Raw genomic sequence first — 22,967 nt, 5'->3', positions numbered from 1 at the left:
ATCCAAAGAGACAACATCTCCTGATCTCAATGAATTCCCCTATTCTTATCTTCCACTTTCTTTATAGCTTTCTTTACATTCTGCAAATCCCCATTCCCATTTACAATTAAGTCATTTAAGTTTCTGCTTTTTACATTCTTGCCATTTCTATTTCTGTATTTTACTGCTTTTCTTTACTTTTAAGTCATTTATAATTCTGTCCATTTATAATTCTACAATCATAATCTATTCTGTTTAGCTTGAATAATTTACCAATTGATTAAAATTGCTCAAATCTACCAATCTCTGTGGATACGATCCCACTCCATTGTGGGTTATTACTTGACGATAATTTTGGTGCGCTTGCCAAAAGAATGGATTCATCATTTTTATATGGGGAGTGAATCCGGGTCATCAAGTTTTATGGCGCCGTTGCCGGGGATTGGTTTGAATTTGACAATGATTAAATTGATTGGAGAGCTAGATTAAGCAATTTAATTACCTTGTTATTTTTCTTTTAGTTCTTTAATTCTTCTTCTTTACCTTCTGTTTTCTTTTTACTTTGATTGTTTCAGTTATTCATTGTTCATATTTCCATTCTTTTAACTGTTTGATTAATTGCATCAACCAAGATAACCACTAGTCTTGACAAGAGTGATTCCTTCACTTGCCCTCTGCTTGCTGTTTGTTGAATGTATGACTGGTATAAGGGGAGAAACTTCATCTTCCTTCGATAGTGAACCTGAGAGGACCTTCCTTAGATTAGGGAGGGAAGCAAGAGGCAAAGGCGTAGTTGGAGAGGAAATAGTGGGGGAAGATATGAGAACTACTATGGAAGAAGAAGTACATAACAATGTTGGAGAGGATGCTGGCAATCATGTTGGGCAAGAGAGGAGATTCTTAGGCTCCTACATCAACCCAAATCCAGGAAATTGTGGCAGTAGTATCCTCAAACCAACAATCCATGCTAACAATTTTGAGTTGAAACCTCAACTCATCACACTTGTCCAGAATAACTGTTCATATGGAGGGGGAGCCCAGGAGGACCCAAACCAACATCTTACTAAATTCTTGAGGATTTGTGACACTGTAAAGACCAATGGTGTACACCCTGACACCTACAAGCTACTTTTGTTCCCTTTCTCACTCAGAGATAAGGGAGCAAAGTGGTTGGAAGCATTTCCCAAAGAGAGCTTAACAACATGGAATGATGTTGTGAATAAGTTCTTAGCAAGATTCTACACTCCATAGAGAGTCAACAGGCTAAGAGCTGAGGTGTAAACCTTCAGATAGCAAGATGGTGAAACACTCTATGAGACCTGGGAGAGGTTCAAAGATTTGACAAGGAAATGCCCACCGGATATGTTCAATGAGTGGGTACAACTACACATCTTCTATGAAGGGTTGTTATATGAGTCAAAGCAAGCAGTAGATCATTCTTTAGGAGGTTCACTCAATAAGAAGAAAACCATTGAAGAAGCTATATATGTCATTGAGACTGTGGCTGAGAATGAGTATTTCTATGCTTTAGATAGAACTCAAAAGAGAGGAGTAATGGAGCTCAATTCAATGGATGCTCTGTTAGCCCAAAACAAAGTGATTACTGCACAACTAGCAGCCTTGACCAAGAAGATGGAGAATAATCAAGTCTCAGCCATTCAAGCCCAAGCCCCTCAACAAGAAGGAGATGCACTAGAAGTTGAATGTGAATTGGAGCAAGCTAACTATGTGAACAATTCTAGACCACCATATGATCCAAACTCCAAGACATACAACCCAGGTTGGAAGAACCACCCAAATTTTGGGTGGAGAAACTAACAAAGCCACAACCAAGACCATAACAAGCCATACCAAGCCAATCAATACCACAATCACAATCCCAACCATCAATCAAGCAACAACAGACCCTCCACAACTAACAAAATACATCATACCATTCCACTCAACAAACACACAACAACCACCAAGACACATAAACCTCAACCATGCAACCATGTGAAATCAAGAGCAACTTCGAGAGAGTAGAGGCTGCAATAGCACAACTATCATCACAGCTGACAGGAGCTATTTCCACTCTTTTGGAGAGACAAACACAGGCTGACAGAAAGATAGATGCCAACCAAGAAGAATACAGATCAATCTGAAGAATCAAGGTGCAGCAATCACAAAATTGGAAGCACAAGTAGGGATTTTATCCAATCAAATTCCAATGTCTACACATACATTTTCTAGTGATACCATTGCCAACCCAAGAGGGAAATGCAAGGCCATCACACTTAGAAGCGGGAAAGTTGTAGAAGAAGCGACCCCAAGCCAGGGCAACCATGAAAAAGAAGCTGTAGAAAAGCCTGGAAACAAGAATGAAGAAGAAACCCTTGCCCCATCCTCACCAAAGCCAGTCTTGAAGCCTTATGTGCCAAAGGTACCATATCCACAAAAGCTGAGAAAGGATGGGAAGGATAGCCAGTTCTCTAGATTCTTAGAGATCTTTAAGAAGCTCCAAATCAACATACCATTTGCTGAGGCATTAGAGCAAATGCCACTCTATGCCAAATTTTTAAAGGAGTTTATGACAAGAAAGAGGAACTGGGGAGAAAAAGAGACCATAGTGCTAACTGAAGAGTGTAGTGCCATTATACAAAAGAAGCTCCCTCAGAAGATGAAAGACCCTAGGAGTTTCCAAATCCCCTGCATCATAGGGGATATCAACATTGAAAAAGTATTATGTGACCTGGGAGCTAGCATCAATCTCATGTCCTTGGCCATGATGAGAAGGATGAAGATTGAGGAAGCCAAACCAACAAGGATGGCACTCCAATTGGCTGACAGAACATTCAAATTCCCTCATGGGGTGGTAGAAGACTTGTTGGTGAAGGTGTGAGAGTTTATTTTTCCAGCTGACTTTGTTGTGTTGGATATGGAAAAAGAGGCTAACACATCAATCATCATAGGAAGGTCATTCCTAGCTACTGCTGGAGCCATCATTGATGTGCAAAAAGGGAAACTAGTTTTGAGGTTACACGAAGAGAAGATGGTCTTCAATGTCTTTAAGACAATGAGTTATCCCAAGGAATCTATAGGAGAGTGCATGATGGTAGATACCATAGAGAAGATAGTTCAAGGAGTGTTGGAGGAAGAACAATGAGAAGAGATTATAGAGCTAGAACAACACGCACAAGGTGGAGAATTACCACAAGGAACCATGGAAAACTCAATCATGCTAAACCACAAGGACAACAAAGAAGTGGAAGCACCGAAACTGGAGCTGAAAACCTTACCTCCAAGCTTGAAATATGTATATTTGGGTGACAATAACACTTACCTAGTAATCATTAACTCAAGCTTGAGTAAGGAACAAGAAGAGGAGCTTATCCAAGTGCTGAAACAACACAAGGATGCTTGGTGCACGAAATTACAATCACACTTTTGCAACACCGCACAACTAACCAGCAAGTATACTAGGTCGTCCAAGTAATACCTTACATGAGTAAGGGTCGATCCCACAGAGATTGTCGGCTTGAAGCAAGCTATGGTTATCTTGTAACTCTTAGTCAGGATATCAATAATTCTCAGATTTAATTGTAAAAAATAAAAGAACATGAAATAAATACTTGTTATGCAGTGATGAAGAACAGGTTGAGGTTTTGGAGATGCTTTGTCTTCTGAATCTCTGCTTTCCTACTGTCTTCTTCTTCATGCACGCAAGGATCCTTCCATGGCAAGCTTTATGTTGGGCATCACCATTGTCAATGGCTACTTCCCGTTCTCTCAATGAAAATGTTCCAAATGCGCTGTCACCGCACGGCTAAGCAGCTGTTGGTTCTCGATCATGTTGGAATAGGATCCATTGATCATTTTGCGTCTGTCACATGCCCAACACTCACGAGTTTGAAGCTCGTCACGGTCATCCCTTCCCAGATCCTACTCAGAATACCACAGACAAGGTTTAGACTTTCCGAATCTCAGGAATGGTCGCCAGTAATTCTAGCCTATACCACGAAGGTTCCAATCTTAGATTAGAAACCCAAGAGATACACATTCTAGCTTGATTGCATGTAGAACGGAGGTGGTTGTCAGGCACGCATTCATAGGTGAGAATGATGATGATTGTCACGGATCATCACATTCATCAGGTTGAAGTGCGAATGAATATCTTAGAATAGAAGCAAGCGTGATAGAATGGAAAACAGTAGTAATTGCATTAATTCATCGAAACACAGCAGAGATCCTCACCCCCCAACAATGGGGTTCAGAGACTCATGCCGTAGAAGATACAATATGAAATGTGTAGAGTGTCATGAGGTGTGTAAATACAATAGTAAAAGGTCCTATTTATAGATAACTAGTAGCCTAGGGTTACAGAAATAAGTAATTAATGCAGAAATCTTCTTCCGGGCCCACTTGGTGTGTGCTTGGGCTGAGCATTGAAGCTTCCATGTATAGAGACTTTTCTTGGAGTTAAACGCCAGCTTTTGTGCCAGTTTGGGCGTTTAACTCCAGCTTTTGTGCCAGTTCTGGAGTTAAACGCCAGAATTCTTGAGCTGACTTGGAACGCTTGTTTGGGCCATCAAATCTCAGACAAAGTATGGACTATTATATATTGCTGGAAAGCCCAGAATGTCTACTTTCCAACGCAATTGAAAGAGCGACAATTGGGCTTTTGTAGCTCCAGAAAATCCACTTCGAGTACAGGGAGGTCAGAATCCAACAGCATCTGCAGTCCTTTTTCAGCCTCTGAATCAGATTTTTGCTCAGGTCCCTCAATTTCAGCCAGAAAATATCTGAAATCACAGAAAAACACACAAACTCATAGTAAAGTCCAAAAAAGTGATTTTTATTTAAAAACTAATAAAAACATAATAAAAACTAACTAAAATATACTAAAAACAATGCCAAAAAGCGTATAAATTATCCGCTCATCACAACTCCAAACTTAAATTGTTGCTTATCCCCAAGCAACTAAAAACCAAATAGGATAAAAAGAAGAGAATATACAATGAATTCCAAAAACATCTATGAAGATCAGTATTAATTAGATGAGCGGGACTTTTAGCTTTTTGCCTCTAAATAGTTTTGGCATCTCACTTTATCCTTTGAAGTTCAGAATGATTGGCTTCTATAGGAACTCAGAATCCAGATAGTGTTATTGATTCTCCTAGTTAAGTATGTTGATTCTTGAACACAGCTACTTTATGAGTCTTGGCCGTGACCCTAAGCATTTTGTTTTCCAGTATTACCACCGGATACATAAATGCCACAGACATATAACTGGGTGAACCTTTTCAGATTGTGACTCAGCTTTGCTAGAGTCCCCAATTAGAGGTGTCCAGAGCTCTTAAGCACACTCTTTTTGCTTTGGACCACGGCTTTAACCGCTCAGTCAAGTTTTCACTTGACACCTTCACGCCACAAGCACATGGTTAGGGACAGCTTGGTTTAGCCGCTTAGGGAAGGATTTTATTCCTGTGGGCCCTCCTATTCACTGATGCTCAGAGCCTTGGATCCTTTTTATTTTACCCTTGCCTTTTGGTTTAAAGGGCTATTGGCTTTTTCTGCTTGCTTTTTCTTCTTTTTTCTTCTCCTTTTTTTTTTTTTTGCTTTTTCTTGCTTCAAGAATCATTTTTATGATTTTTCAGATTATCAAATAACATTTCTCCTTTTCCTTCATTATTTCAAGAGCCAACAAATTTTAACATTAATAAACAACAAATTCAAAAATATGCACTGTTCAAGCATTCATTCAGAAAAACATAAAGTATTGCCACCACATCAAAATAATTAATCTGTTTTAAATTCGAAATTCATGTACTTCTTTTTCTTTTTGCAATTAAAACACTTTTTATTTAAGAAAGGTGATGGATTCATATTCACAGCTTTAAGGCATAGACACTAGTGATCATGTAATAAAGACACAAACATAAATAAACATAAAGCATAAAAATTCGAAAAACAGAGAATAAAGAACAAGAAAATTAAAGAACGGGTCCACCTTAGTGATGGCGGCTAGTTCTTCCTCTTGAAGATCTTATGGAGTGCTTGAGCTCCTCAATGTCTCTTCCTTGCCTTTGTTGCTTCTCTCTAATTTCATGGAGGATAGTGGAATGCTCTTGTTAAGGTCCATGAGTGGGCTCTCTTGTTTGCTCCATCCTTTTCTTAGTGCTGGACTTTTGAGATGAATCTCTCCATCTCCCATGACTCGGAGGTGGAAGTTTTTTCCTTCCCTTTCCTCTTTCTAGAGGTTTCTCCGGCCTTAGGTGCCATAAATAGTTATGGAAACACAAAAAACAATGCTTTTTCCACACCAAACTTAGGAGGTTTGCTCGTCCTCGAGCAAAAGAAGAAAGAAGGGAAGAGAAGAAGATAGAGAGAGGTGAGGTAGGTGGGGATCCTGTGGGGTCCACAGATCCTGAGGTGTCATGGATTTCTCATCCCTGCACCAATTAGGCTTGCAAAACGCCCTTTGCTGCCAATCCTGGCGTTAAATGCCAGGTTGCTGCCCGTTTCTGGCGTTTAACGCCAGCTTCTTGCCCTTTTCTGGCATTAAACGCCAGCTCTGTGCCCCTTTCTGGCGTTAAACGCCCAGAATGGTGCCAGACTGGGCGTTTAACGCCCATTCTGCTACCCTTATTGGCGTTTAAACGCCAGTAAACTTCTCCTCTAGGGTGTGCTATTTTCAATACTGTTTTTCATTCTGTTTTTGCTTTTTCAGTTGTTTTTGTGACTTCACAAGATCATCAACCTACAAAAAAACATAAAACAACAATAGAAAATAAATAGATATAATAAAATTGGGTTGCCTCCCAACAAGTGCTTCTTTATTGTCTTTAGCTGGACCTTGACTGAGTTTTATTCTAGTCTCAGTTTTGAGCATTCTTGCTCAAAATTGCTTTCAAGATAATGTTTGATTCTCTGTCCATTAACAATGAACTTTTTGTCAGAATCAATATCTTGAAGCTCAACATATCCATATGGTGACACTCCTATAATCACATATGGTCCCCTCCACTGGGATTTTAATTTCCCGGGGAATAATCTGAGCCTAGAGTTGAACAGCAGAACTTTTTATCCTGGCTCAAAGACTCTGGATGACAATTTCTTGTCATGCCACTTTTTTGCTTTTTCCTTATAAATTTTTGCATTTTCAAAAGCATTGAGTCTGAACTCCTCTAGCTCATTTAGCTGGAGCAATCTTTTCTCACCAGCTAACTTAGCATCCAGGTTTAGGAATCTGGTTGCCCAATAGGCTTTATGTTCCAGTTCCACGGGCAGATGATAGGCCTTGACATACACAAGCTGGTATGGAGAGGTTCCTATAGGAGTCTTGAATGCTGTTCTGTATGGCCACAAAGCATCATCCAAGCTCTTTGCCCAATCCTTTCTACGGGCAATTACAGTCTGTTCCAGGATTCTCTTTAGTTCTCTATTAAAGACTTCAGCCTGCCCATTTGTCTGTGGATGATACGGAGTTGCTACTTTGTGGCTAATTCCATATCGAACCATAGCAGAGTAAAGCTGTTTATTGCAGAAATGGGTGCCCCCATCACTAATTAGTACTCTAGGAACACCAAATCTGCTGAAAATATGTTTCTGGAGGAACTTTAGCACAGTCTTGGTATCATTAGTGGGTGTGGCAATTGCCTCCACCCATTTAGATACGTAGTCTACTGCCACCAGAATGTAAGTGTTTGAGTATGATGGTGGGAAAGGACCCATGAAGTCAATACCCCATACATCAAATAACTCAATCTCTAAGATCCCTTGTTGAGGCATGGCATAACCATGAGGCAAGTTACCAGCTCTTTGACAACTGTCACAGTTACGCACAAACTCTCAGGCATCTCTATAGAGAGTAGGCCAATAGAAGCCACATTGGAGGACTTTAGTGGCTGTTCGCTCACTTCCGAAATGTCCTCCATACTGTGATCCATGACAATGCCACAGGATCTTCTGTGCCTCCTCTCTAGGGACGCATCTGCGGATCATTCCGTCTGCGCATCTCTTAAAGAGATATGGTTCATCCCATAAGTAGTACTTTGCATCAGAAATTAGTTTTTTCTTTTGCAACCTGCTGTACTCCTGGGGTATGAACCTCACAGCTTTATAATTTGTAATGTCTGCAAACCATGGTGCTTCCTGAATGGAAAAAAGTTACTCATCCGGAAAGGTCTCAGAGATCTCAGTAAGAGGGAGGGATGCCCCTGCTACTGGTTCTATCCGGGACAGGTAATCAGCTACCGGGTTCTCTGTCCCTTTTCTGTCTCTTATTTCTATATCAAACTCTTGCAGAAGCAACACCCATCTTATGAGCCTGGGTTTTGAATTCTGCTTTATGAGTAGATATTTAAGAGAAGCATGGTCAGTATACACAATCACTTTTGAACCTACTAAATAGGATCTAAACTTGTCAATGGCATAAACCACTGCAAGTAACTCCTTTTGTGGTTATGTAATTCTTCTGTGCATCATTTAGAATACGACTGGCATAGTAAATGATGTGCAGAAGCTTGTTATGCCTTTGTCTCAATACTACACCAATGGCATGGTCACTGGCATCTGTTCTAGACCGCATGCATCCCAGAATTCACACACCTATTTTTCATCAATGTCACACTAATTCACTCACCTCTTTCTAATGATTTACCTCATTCCAACAATTTAGGCTTCCTTGCTTTTGTATTTATTTTTCTTATTACTCCGTTTTCTATTTTCAGGATGTCTTGTCATAAGTAAAATTGAAAGCGAGAAAAAAGAACAAGCAGCAAACCGGTTGATCTACCAGCTGAAGGTAGCAATCCGGAGAGTCGTCGTACCCCATTGCTCATCTTTGAATGCACCGAGGATGGTGCAAAATTTTAAGTGTGGGGAGGTCGTCCGACCAACCGGTATTTTTGGGAGACAAGTTTCCAATCCCAACACTTTTGCATTTCATTTTTTAGGTCTTTTAAGATTTTTGTTGCATTTTTTTATTTTTGCATATATATACATAATAAGCTTAGTCAAAATCATGATATTTTCCAAGAAAAATATTCTTAATAGGGCATTGACATCCCAATTGATTTGAGTAAAAATTCTTTCATAGAACTTGCTTGAATTATATACATTGTGGATCATGTCTTTGAGCTAAGAACACACAACCTTGTGAGTTTTGAGCCTAATGGTGTGGTTACATTATATAACCACTTATCTTCCTTCTTGTGTGCATTGTTCTCTTCCTATGATTGTAATCTTTGATTTGTTTGATTCTTTATGTCCATTATTTTGTGTATACATGCATTTATATGATTGAGGCCATCATTTTATTTAGCTCACTTGCCCAAATAGCCTTACCTTTTATCGTCCATTGTTAGCCAACTTTGAGCCTACGATTGACCCACTTGTTCTTTATTTAGCACATTACAAGCCTTAAAGCAAAAAACAATAAATGTCCTTTATTTGGATCTTTGATTAGCTTAGGCTAGTGAGTGTGTGTATCATTCAAGTATGGGAAAACTTGGGACATTGGTTGGGATAAAAGGGTGTTTTTCAATTCTATATTTAGGAATTGGGGGCATACTCATGTATTGATTAAATGTATAGGCCTTATGCACTGATGTTCTTGTATATAGTTTGAAAGAAAGAAAAATGAGAAAAACAAAAGAAAAAGAAAAAGAAAAAAGTATGGAAAAGAAAAGAAAAAAATAGAAAAAAAAAAGGAGAAAGAAAAAAGGAAAGCAACAAAAAGGGGACAAAATTCACCAAAGTAAAGTTCAATAAAGATCAATGCATATGTATGGTGAAGTAAAAAGAAAAGAATACATGAGTATGTGGAAAAAGTGAAGAATGGGTAGTTAGGTTAGCTTTGAATTTGTATAGGTTGTCATATAGGTTAGGTGGGAAGTTTAAGTTGATCAAAGATTCAAATCTCAAGTCCACTTGACCAAATATGCATCCTACCTTGACCCTAGCCCCATTACAACCTAAGAAAAGACCTCATGATAATTGTATGCATGCATGAAATATTTGTTGATTGTTAGATGAAAAACAAATCTTGGAAAGCATGATTAGGAGAGAATTGAGTGAATCGATCCTAACACTTGAGTGACTAGAGTGCAAACACTTCCGGTGAGGGTTCGATTGCTCAATTACATGTTTTCACCTAGAATCATCACTTTTCTTGCAAGTTTGTAAAACCTTTACTAACTCAATTCAATTGTGGTTTGGCGTGGTTGTTAATACCTTTAGCCCTTATGCATATATGCTTCTTGGGAATTGATTTGTTTTGACCAAGCAATTGCATTCATTTAGATAGTTGCATAAAGTTTAGGTTGTATATAGTTTATTTACATTGAATAAATAAGATACCCTTTGTTTCCTTCTTGGTTTAAGCATGAGGACATGCTTGGTTTAAGTGTGGGGAGGTTGATAAACCTCATTTTTCGGGTTTATCTTGTATTGATTTTAGAGGATTTTATCACCTTTTACCCATATTTACTTAACAAAATGGCATAGTTTCATGATTGTCTCCTAATTTGTGCTTAAGTATGAAAACATACTTTTTAGGCCCTTAATTGCTAATTTTGATTCACCTTTGATTCTACTAGATGCCTTGATATGTTTGTTAGTGAATTTAGATTGGAAAGGCTAGGAATGGATCAAAGGGATGGAGAGGAAAAGCATGCAAGTGAAGAACTCATGAAGAAATCAGGATTTGGGACGCTGAGATCGATGCCCATGCGCAGCATACGCGCACGCATGGAATGTGAGGTCGCATGGCGACGCCGCGTACATGACGCGTACGTGTGGATAGCAAATTGTCAAGCGACGCGTACGCATGGCCTACGCGTACGCGTCGGTGCTCGCACGTGACTCACTTAAAGGCAATCCGCTGGGGGCGATTTTTGGGCCTCCTAGGCCCAAATCCAGCTCACCTCTGATAATATTTAAACCAAGGATTGAAGGGGGATCAACCATCTAGTTACCAATTAGCTTTAGTTTTAGTTTAGTTTTGGAGGAAAAGTTAGTTTCTAGACAGAGAAGCTCTCTCTTCTCTCTAGAATTTCATGCTTTGATTTATTTTTTCTTTTGTAATTCTTGTTCTTCTATATCTCCTCTCTCTAGTTTAGCATTTAATTCTTGTAATTCTCTACTTTTATGTTGATGCACTTTTGTTTCTTCTATTTCTCTTTAATGCAATTTATGTTTTGATGTTCCTTTATTGTTGATTTGATCTATTGTTCTTAATTCCTTGCAATTAGTAGTTGTACATTTATATTTCTTGCAATTTAACTTTGCTTTCCTTTTATGCCTTCCAAGTGTTTGATAAAATGCTTGGTTGAATTTTAGAGTAGAATTTTATGTTCTTGGCTTGGGATGGTAACTTAGGAATTCTTGAGTTACTAATGTCCGAGTGATTGATATAATGATAGCCATTGACTCTAGCTCTCATTAGTTCAATTAGTGAGTGGCTAGGACTTATGGACTTGGATTGATATAGCTCATTTGACTTTTCTTTACTTGTTAGAGGATGACTTAATGGGATTGATCCTTGCAATTATCATGTTGTGATTAGTGATGAGGATAGAGATCCTTGACCACCAAACCTAGCCAAGACCTTTTTTTACCATTTAATTTTCATTGCCATTTATTTTTCTTGTTCCTTACCCAAAAACCCCAAAGATACTTCATAGCCAATAACAAGAACACTTTATTGCAATTCCTAGGGAGAACGACCCGAGGTTCGAATACTTCGGTTATTATTTTTAGGGGTTTGTACTTGTGACAAACAAATTTTTGTATGAAAGGATTATTTGTTGGTTTAGAAACTATACTTGCAACGAGAATTCATTTGTGAAATTCCAACCCGTCAAAAATCCGTTCATCACTCTATCATATTAAACTTTAAAAATTCAATTTTCTAATTTTCTAGAATAAATATTAATTTATAAGTTAATTATTTATTAATTCAGATTTTACAGAATCCGAATATGAGTAAGATTCAGAAATGATTATTTTGTTGTTATAAATATATACTCTATTTTTATTGATTCAGTTTTTTTGATTGCTTGTTCAAATCTGAAATAATTTCGGTTCATTTGTGAATTAATTGAGGTTCACTTGATGTTGCTTATAAGTATTGATAATTTCGGTTTATTTCTAAGTTTATTTGAGGTTCATTTGGTTTAGTTTCACTTGAATTTGCTGAACTTGTTCATGTGCACTTGTTAAGTTAGTTATAGCTCTGATATTTGTTGATGATTGAGTATATTTGACGACTTGTTTAAATCTAAAATAATTTTGGTTCATTTGTGAATTAACTAAGCTTCACTTGACTGCTTGTTTCTTTGCTTGTTTTTGAACATGGATTGTATGTTCAAATCATTTAAAAATTTTGGTTCATTTATTTTTGAATTAAGGTTCATCTTGATTTTAAATCAAAACTTTTTGTATGAATTGTCAGAAGTGAAACAGTAGAGGAGACGAGTAAAAAAAGAAAACAAAAAGAAAAAAAATGAAGAGAAAAAATGAAGGTGCTGCAAAAACAAATGTTGCTCCGGATGACCGTGACTCGACGGACGCGTGATATGATTTATCGCAGACGTAAGATTATGTTTCTTATATAAATTTCTTTTTCTTTCTCTGCTAAGTTTTCCTAAAACCTCATGTAATTTCTTTAGTTTTATTGAATAATATTTATATTTTTGCTTAGACTGCCGACTGTAAACTTGGGCAGCGAAAGTGAACTTATGCACAGACGAGCTTGGCATGGTTTGTAAACACATCGAGCAATGCCAAGTAATTCCTCTTAACATTTATTTACTTCTTCTGCTTTTAATTAGAATATCTTGGTTGATAATTTTAATTTTGTATCTTTTTTATTAGAAAAAATATCCTTGAATTCCTAGTTACATTTTTTAGAAGAAAAAAATGGCATGAAAAAAAAAAGGAAAAACAGAATTTACAACCTCCAACTATGTATGTTGAAATACTTATCTTAGTCTTTTAAATTTAGGTAATAACTTTTGTTTAATTATTAACACGGAATTTGTTTAATTATCAGTAGCCCAATACCTGATCCTCAAGAACAAATCTTTGTGGTTCGAGAAGAAAGTCAGTCTCAACCTCTAGATATGTGAGTTTTCTAATTTACTTTCCTATTCTAATCAATGTGCAGATTTACTTAGTGCAGATTTCTAATTTACTTTTTAATTCTAATCATTACCTCCTTTCTTTTTTACCTTCATTAGAGTTCCTATTGCAATTGCTCTTCCAAGTTCTCTTGAGGAAGAGATAAAACAACAAAAAATCTTTACCTATGTCCCTTCGAAAACTCAAACAAAAGAAGTTTTTGTTAATGAGTAAGTTATAATTAAAATACTTTTTATTAGTTTTTATGCTATATAATAATATTTTCAGTTCATTATTAAACATATTACAATGTAATCCAGCTACTAACCCAAACTCAACGGCAAGTCCCGGTAGAAACTTTGGAAAAGGAATCGGAGCAAGAAGCTTCTATTAATGTGTAAGTTTTACTTAAAATCATTTTTATTAGTTTTGATTCTATATAATAATTTTGGTTAATTATTAAACACTTTCTTATGTAATCCAGCTGCCCTCCGAAACCCCAACAGCAAGCACCCGAAGAAACTTCAGCATGGCAATCAAAGTAAGAAGCTCCTCTTAATGTGTAAGTTTTAATTAAAATCCTTTTTTATTGGTTTTGATGCTATATAGTAATAATTTCTGTTCATTATTAAACATTTTCCTGTGTAATCCAGCTACCCTCTGAATCCAACAGCAAGTTTTCGAAGAAACTTTGGCAAGGCAATCGGAGCAAGAAGCTCCTCTTAATGTGTAATTTTTACTTAACATCCTTTTTATTAGTTTTGATACTATATCATAATGCTTTTTGATTATTTCAAAAACTTTCCTCTGTCAACTTATAGTTCTCCCCATCCTTGGCATTGGGATGATGATGAATGTTTGTTCAGCCTTGGTATAAGTCCACCGACCTCTCAACCAACAGTAACACAACTTGAAAAGTTGGTAGAGACGGTGATGGATGCTAGAGTGACAGCAACATTACAATATGCTGAGGAAACCAGTGCAGAGCTAAGTTTGATCACCCCTGAAGGGTACAAGACTCCAATGAAAGAAAAAGAAATAACAGAGGAGTGAACCTGATAAAAAGAGATAATCCTGAAAGCAAAAGAAATCCTAATTCTAAATCCTAAAAGAGAGAGGAGAGAACCTCTCCCTCAAAACTACATCTAATTCATGAATACTAACTAATTGGAGACTCTCCTTTGAATGGATGCATTCCCCCACTTTATAACCTCTGATCTGTGCCTTCCGGACTTGGATTTGGGCCAAAAAGGGCTTCAGAAATTGCTGGGAGAGTTTTCTATACTTTCTAGTGCGTGGCCTCTGTCACACGTCTGCGTAGGTCACGCGGTCGCGTCAGTCATGCGTCCGCGTCATATGCGTTTCACTTATGGTGCGCGATCGCGTCAATCACGCGGTCGCGTCACTGCTATTTCGCGTTGGCATGCGGTCGCATCGTCCATGCGATCGCGTCACTGCCTGTTTCTTCAAAAACTTCGTTTTATGCTTTCCTTCCAATTTTGTATGTTTCCTTTTCATCCTTTAAGTCATTCCTGCCTTAGAAGATCTGAAATTACTCAACACACGAATCATGGCATCGAATGGTAATAAAGGGAAATTAAAATTATTATTTTTAAAGTATAGGAAACATGTTTTTCACATACATCACATAATAAGGAAGGGAAAGTAAAACCATGCAATTAACATGAATAAGTGGGTGAAGGATTGAATAAATCACTCAAATTGAGCACAATATATATCATAAAATATGGGTTTATCAACCTCCCTGCACTTAAACAATAGCATGTCCTCATGCTAAATCCACGACAAAGAGTAAGGTAAGGTTAAAGTGGTGGAATCTCATGCAATGCAATCTATTCTAAATGCAACTACCTAAATGAATCATGCAATTCTAATTTGTTATTCCCTTGTGTATAAAGCTTACATGTAGTTGAATTAATTTACATTCTCAAGGAATCTTATATATATAGCCAAACCTTAGATAGTGATAAAGTACCTTTACAATTGAGATAGGAGAGAAAAACATTTTACAAATTTGCAAGACAATTAATAATTTAAGCAGAGATATATGTTGATGAGCTATTGAACCCTCACTGGATTTTGTGTTTACTCTCTAGTCACTCAGTGTTTATTGGGTTAATCACTCTATTCTTCTTTTTATCCTTACTTTTTATAACTTTGTTCTTCATCTAACCAATCAACAATTATAGAATATAGGCATAGAAAAATCATGAGGTCTTTAACTAAGGTTGTAATGGGGCCAAGGTAAAGGTAAGGGTATATGTATAAGGCTAAGTGAGCTAATTAAGTGAATCCTTGATTAGTCTAAGATCTCACCTAACATACATATTTTGTAAAGCAAAGCTTCTTTACCTATTTTTCCATATTTTTCCCACTTTTTATGTTACATGCTCATATTTTAATTTTTATTTATTTTTATCCCATGTGCATCGCTTTTTGCATTTGGGGAATTCTTTTGTATCCCCTTTATTCAAATACTGAAAAATAAATAATTTTTTTTAAATGCACATGGTAATTAAATTATTTTGATTTCACATGAGCATGCTTCCCAAAACTTTTAAAAATAAAAATTTTTATTCTTTTTAACTTTCTACCCTTTTGTTTTTATCATCCATGTTCCCATAAGGTTCCCACACTTACACAATACACAATTTCTATCTTAAGCTAACCAAGGATTCAACTTGGTATTTTTATCTGCTTAAGGCTAGTAATGTGGTTATAGAACAAGAGGGGATTTAAAGGCTCGAGGAGGCTAACAAGGGTGATGTAAAAGGTAGGCTAATTTGGGAATAGTGAGCTAGAATCAAACAATGGCCTCAATCACTTTCTTGGTATGTATCTATATTCTATAATCGGACATATAGATTAAAACAAAGTAAAGAACACCAGAATAAATAAGAAGGGCGGAACACACAGGAATAAAATATTATAGTTTAAATGTAACCATGCAATTAAGCTCAAAACTCACAGGCTGTGTGTTCTCTAACTCAAAAATCATATATCAGTTATATATGTCAAGCAAGTAAAAATTAAGAGTTCCCATTATTCTCAATGTAAATCTTAAGGTGGCTTTAAAGGTCTAGTGTTTCTCCTTGATGAAACGTTGTTAACTAACTAACATGTAATGTTATATATACAAGGTGTGGGTTGTTTTTATTCTGTTAAAGTCTCTAGTTTACTTCCTTTTTATATTTTTAATTTAAACTAAGTTATCTTATGCTAAAAAAGGTAAACTATACTAATTAATCCATATTTTTCATAACTAATAAGTTAGAATTGTAACTAAACTAAATGGCTAAAATATAAACTAAAGTGCAACATGCAGAAATATAGTAAAAATACATGAAAATAGCAATGTATAAGTACTGAGAAAATGAAAATAAAAATAAAGAGAAAATACAGAAAATAATAAAGTAAAAAGAGTCTGTAGTGGTTCACCAAAAAATATACGCCAGAGATGGCGACCTCCCCACACTTAATATGAAGCATCATCCCTGATGCTCACTCAAGCAGGGTGTGAAGGGGTGTCATCACTGGAAGGATGGATAGCTGGAGTCTCTGTGGTGGTGGTCTGAGGATCTGCCTGCTGTAGAGGAGGTGCTGACTGAATAGGAACCTCTGGGTCTGCAGCCTGAATCGGATGCGGGGCCTCCTGCTGGGGCGCAGCCTGCTCCGTGCCTGCCTGCGCAGCCTCTCTCTGTGGATGGGTCTCTGCCTCGTGATCATCTGCCTCCTCCTCATATGGCTCTGATGGGGTGTCAGGCTCGGAGGGGATGTCGCTGCCAGAACGGATCATCAGCTTCAGGTGCTCATAGCGTCGCTTGCTGCGATGCTCAGATCTCTCGTATCGCCGCCGGTTGCGGCGCTCTATCTGGTCTAGCTGCTGAAACAGGCGGTGCACTAAGTGATAAACAGGCTCTGAGGCAGGTGGAGGTGCAGTGGTGGTAGCAGGGGTAGCTGTAGAGGAAGAAGGGCCGGCAGATGGTGTGGCTGTCTCATCAGTAGGAGTGAGGAATGGAGGTCTGTAGCCCAAAGCCAGAAAGTTTCTGCTGTAAGGGATAATTTTCTTGCATTCTGCAGCAGATGGCTTCTCATTAGCATCCTCCCAAGGCACGTCAGCTCGACGGCCAAGCTGTGTAATCAGATATGGAAAGGGGAGAGTGCCTCGGACGTGGACCCTGGCCATGTAGTACCGAATGAAGCGTGGCAGGTACAGGTCCTTACCCTCCATCACACACCATAGGAGGGTGATCATAGCGGCAGGTAGCTCCGTCTCATGAGTACTCGGCATAATAAAGTTGCTTAGGATCTGATGCCATAGCCGAGCTTCATCGTTCAAGTAAGCCCGCTTGATTCCCTTAGGCATGGTGGTGTTCTGACCCATGACCCATGGAACAGTCGGGTCAAGGGCTATCCTTGCCTTGACGGCATTCCAGTCAAACTTCATGAAGCGCATGTCCTCCTCAGCCTTTTGATAACCATCTAGCTGATCGGATTTAGGCAGGAGCTTCAGAACATCCTCTATGGCCTCTTTAGTGACCAGTATCTGCTTCCCTCTTAGGTTTACTGCATCTAGGGAAGTTTTGAAGTAATTGCAATAAAATTCCCTTACTCAGGATGCATTGACCTCAGTCAGGTTTCTCTCCAGGAAGAACCAGCCTCTTTGTTTGATCTGATCAGAGGTGTATTGCTGGAGTTCTTCTGGGATCTTCAGAGTCCTCTCCAGGTACAGGTTCCTGGAGGTTGCAAACTCCGGATACTTCAGCTCACAGTATCGGTTTGCAAACTTAATAGGATCAGTAGCAGGGAGTAGCTGGTTAGCCTTCTCCTACGGGGTAAAGTATTTCTCCCGCCAGGAGTCATCATGCATGATGTCCAGGATGGACATGGAGGATTCTCCTCTTTTCCGTTTGCCAATTGTTGCCTTTCCCTTTCCTTTTCTTTGGGTGTCAGACATCCTGAAAAACAAAAAACCAGGATATAATAAAAATAGAAAAATAAGTATACAAATCACAAAATAAGCATATAGTGGTAAAGGAGCAGTGGAGTAATAAAAATGAGTTAAGTAAATGTGCATTAAGGATTGAATAGGAGTTAAAAGTCCGAGAAGAAAAATTAACAATCCAAAATGTATTAGAAATCATGTTAATTAGGAAAAATTATCATTATGCCTTGGTTAGAAGGTTAAAGAGAATAGTGAAAAACCAGAAGAGATGTTTTGAAAGGTTAGGTTGGTTAGGAATGAAAAAAGAGTTTAGGAAGTTAAAATTAGTGAATTAGTAAAAAGTGGGTTAGAGGAAGTGGCATGATGATCATTTTCTAAGTAATAAGCATTCTCAATTAGAAGCTACAGTTAACTCATATCCAAACAAGAGAATCAGGTTGATGATGAATCAAAAATTGGGAGCTAAACATCAAAAATGCAGATTATGAACCAGGAAATCAAAAAGAATAAGAAAGCTTGCCCTGGTATTCATGAATTGGTTTGGTAAAAGCAGAGTAAAGCAGAGTTCAAAGTGCCAAAACCAAGACATGAATGGAAACAAAATAGTTTACAGAAAATTGGGCAGCATTCCGGCTAAAATTGGATGTTCCCAGAAAATAAACAGTAAGCAGAACAGTTCATATGAATTAAAACAAACTGTAATTAGATATAATTAGCGTGAACAAGAAAGAACATTTGCAATAGCAGCATGAACAGTAAGAACAGCATATGAACAATACTAACAACACAGCAACAGCAGAATTGTGAAAATTATAAAACAAGAAGCACGAACAGCGCAATTAATCTGGCCTAAGTCCACTAACCACATCCTAGGCTACCTAACCACCTAGAATCCACTACAACATGCATATCTAACTAGCCTAAGGATGAACATAAACAGAAAAATATGTAATTAACTGAGAATTGAAAGAAGGGTGGCATTCGACGGAACCTGGTAGGCGGATGAATGAAAGTGGGGCAGAGAGATGGCTGGGGAATGGTGGTGGTGGCGGCTGAGGCGGTGGTTGAGGGTGGCGCGGCGGCGGTTGGTGCAGCGGTGTTGTCTGTTCGGAGGCAGGGGGTTTGGGTGGGGTAATGGGGTAGGGCAGGGGGTAATGGTGAAGAGGAGGGTTGGAAGAGAGGGGGTTTGCGGCGGTGATGGCGCTGTGGGCGGTGGTTGTCTGCGGTGGTGGCAGCGGTGGTTAAGGAAAGAAGAGAGAGAGAAAGAGAAGAAAGAAAGGGAAGGGAGAAGGGGATGGCGCAGCGGCGGTGGGGTCTGGGTGGTCGACGGTGGGGTGATGGTGGTGGATGGAAGTGGGTGGTGGTGGTTGCAGAGAAGAGAGGAAGGAGAAGGGGGTTGGGGGCGCGAATGGGTAGGGTTTCGCGTGGCTTGGGGGGTTATCGAATTTGAATCCACGCGATCGCGTGGGGCACGCGGTCGCGTGGCTGGGGTGGAATGGGGGTTGACACGATCGCGGGAGTGATGCAATCGCATGGAATAGGTAAAATGATGAATGACGCGGTTGCGTGAGGCATGCGACCGCGTCGCTGGAAATTGTGCTAAACGCGCAATTCCAGCGTCGTTTCAGCGTAACTCTCTGTTTCCTTTGGGGTGTTGTGCAATCCACGCGACGCGATCGCGTCGCTCACGTTGTCGCGTGGGATTGGTGTTGTGCAAGTGACGCGATCGCGTCATGGACGCGACCGCGTAGATCGTTTTGTGCGAAACGCACAACAGCCGCACGATTCCAGCCCAACTTTCTGGGCGTTGGATCCTTACGCCGATTTCCAGGTCACGCGGCCGCGTGATTGACGCGGATGCGTGCGGGTTGTTTTTCGCAACTGACGCGATCGCATGAGTGATGCGGCCGCGTCGCATGCCTACTCTCTTTTTTTATGCAGGTATGCAATTATGCAGTATGCAATGCGAATGAATAATATTCGGGTTCAATTGAAAAGGAAAACAAAAATAAATAACACGAAATAAAACTTAAAAAGAAACGACCATACCATGGTGGGTTGTCTCCCACCTAGCACTTTTAGTTAAAGTCCTTAAGTTGGACATTGGATGAGCTTCCTGTTATGGCGGCTTGCGCTTAAATTCGTCCAGAAATCTCCACCAATGTTTGGAATACCAACAGCCTCCGGGGTCCCAAACTAGGCATGTAAAGCTTCTGAGTATCTTCAAGCAGATTGTCAGGCTCCCGGGGTGACGAATGTCAGAATAGATTCCAGGATCCCAAACCTTGCTTTTAAATCCGCCTTCGTCTTGATCTATATTTTTCCATCCGGGCGGTTTAGAAAGTAGATTTTCACAAAGATGACCAAACGTTTTCCGAGATCCATTCGATTGATCATGATGCCAATCTGTGCACTTCGAATTGAAGCGTGGAACCTTATTGAACCTTGTGCACTAGCTCTGAGTGCGAGCCATTTTCCTCTTACTCTTAAAGCCGTAGAGAGCTCTAAGCTGGCCATCTGTTTCAAGCAAACCATATTCAAGTGGGAAAATAAAGCTAAAGGTTAAGGATTGTACCCACTTGAAGCTTGTATTGGGTGGTAATGGCCTTGGGATAGGTGTTTCCAGTTGTTCTGTAAGTTCTACTCCCTTGTGCTCTTCGGTGAATTTCTTCACTTCCTTGCAGACTTCTTCAATTGCATCCGTGTCCTGATCAAAGCCTTCTATGTCTTCCTCGTCACTTAAGTCATAAACGGGAGGTTGAGAGAAATCTACCTCCGCATCATCTTCGTGTTCACTTGGGGAAGATTCTTCGATCTCAGAGAATTCACTTGCTGATGCAAGTTCATTACTGGGAGAACTTGACTTGAGATTATCATCATCAAGGAAACTTGCTTCTTGGATTATTCCGTCTAGTTCTTCATAAAAGACTTGCTTTGGGAGTTGTGCACTATCCTCCTTAGCATCAATTGTAATGTTTTTGACAGAATTCTCCATAACTCTGGATTCCCATGGAAGTTCAGCGTCTCCTAGTTTTTCAACCAACTCTTCTTCGTTTATAATGACAGCTTCCTCTACTTGTTCCAGTACGAAGTCATGCCCTGTTCTGTCCACTGGAGTTTCTAGTATCTCCTTCATGCTACGCTCTTCTTTAGGTTGTCCACATGGGGCTATGAGAGGTCCTTGAATGTTTGAACATCTAGAAGATAATTGACTTACAGCTTGCTCCAGTTGATGAAGGGTTGTTTGAAGTTGATCTACTGTTTCCTTGAGGCGAATCTCTGATTCTCGGGGTGATGAATTTGGACATGGTACATGGGAAAGTGGTGATGTTTGGGAGTAATTGGATTGGAATTGGGGTAAATGAGGATCATATGGTGGTGAATGGTGAAAAGGAGCTTGTGAGTGTGGTGGTTCGAAGTTACGTTGAGAGGATGGTCTATAAGCACAGGGTGGGGCTTGTTGGTAACTACAAGGTTGTCCACCATGTCTATTGGCTTGGTATGCTTTGTAGAATGGTCTTTGTCCATGATATCTTGGAGGGTGTTGTTGCCTAAAGGGTTGATCAGATCCTCTTGGCTCCATCCATCTTTCATTGCTCTGACCTTGATGCATGTTCCTATTATAACTTTCACTCCTTTCAACAATATTAGAACCAAACTCAAAGCGAGAGGGGTGAGAATTCATAGTAGCTAATGGAAATAAAAAGGGAAAAATAAAGACAAATAAACAAGTAAAAGAAAAATATTTACAATAACCAATAATAAGGCACACGATTGCAGTTTCCCGGCAATCGCGCCATTTTGACGTTAGGATTTTTGCTAGTAATGATTTTTATAAAAATAGTCGCGTTGTAGATATAGTTTCTAAACCAACAGAAATCCCTTCGTACAAACGTTTTGGTTGTCACAAGTAACAAACCCCTTTAAAATTGATAACCGAAGTATTTAAACATCGGGTCGTCTTCTCAAGGAACTGCAGGGAAGTATGTTCTTATTATTAGTTATGAAGATTGTAAATCGGGGTTTTGAAGATGAGGAACAAGTAATTTAAATTGCAATTAAAATAAGTGAAAGACTATAAAATAAATAAATAACTGTAAAACACACTTTTGGCAAGGTATGAGAAATTGGAAGTCCTATCCTAGTTATCCTTATCAATGATGATGAAAATTGAATCTTAATTCCACTTAGTTAACCTTTACTAGAGCAAGGGAAGGTCAAGTGACTAATTAGTTTGATCTTCAAATCCTAGTTAATTCCTAGAAAAAGATTGGGATTATTGAAGTTCAATTTAATTAGCAAAGATAACAACTATCGATCACGTTGAGTTTGATAACTCTTGAGTTACTGATTTCTTAACCAAGACCAAAAGGGAAAAAGTAAATCTACTGGAATAAAAATGTCTTAAGATTGGAAGTAACAGTAACATAAATAAAAGAGAGCAATAATAAACTGAAATACCTCAAATAACATTAATTCAAAGAATAATCTGTAACATAGAAGAATTCATAAACTAAATTGAGAAGATAAATAAAAAGGAATGTTGAACCTGATAAAAAGAGATAATTCTGAAAGCAAAAGAAATCCTAATTCTAAATCCTAAAAGAGAGAGAGGAGAGAACCTCTCCCTCAAAACTACATCTAATTCATGAATACTAACTAATTGGAGACTCTCCTTTGAATGGATGCATTCCCCCACTTCATAACCTCTGATCTGTGCCTTCCGGACTTGGATTTGGGCCAAAAAGGGCTTCAGAAATCGCTGGGAGCGTTTTCTGTACTTTCTGGTGCGTGGCCTCTGTCACGCGTCTGCGTGGGTCATGCGGTCGCGTCATTTAGAGTTTTCCTTGTCACGCGGTCGCTTCAGTCATGCGTCCGCGTCAATCACGCGGTCGCGTCACTGCTATTTCGCGTTGGC

This window comes from Arachis ipaensis, chromosome B09, assembly GCF_000816755.2.
Source record: "Arachis ipaensis cultivar K30076 chromosome B09, Araip1.1, whole genome shotgun sequence".
NCBI classification, from domain to species: domain Eukaryota; kingdom Viridiplantae; phylum Streptophyta; class Magnoliopsida; order Fabales; family Fabaceae; genus Arachis; species Arachis ipaensis.
This window is presented reverse-complemented; position numbering follows the sequence as displayed.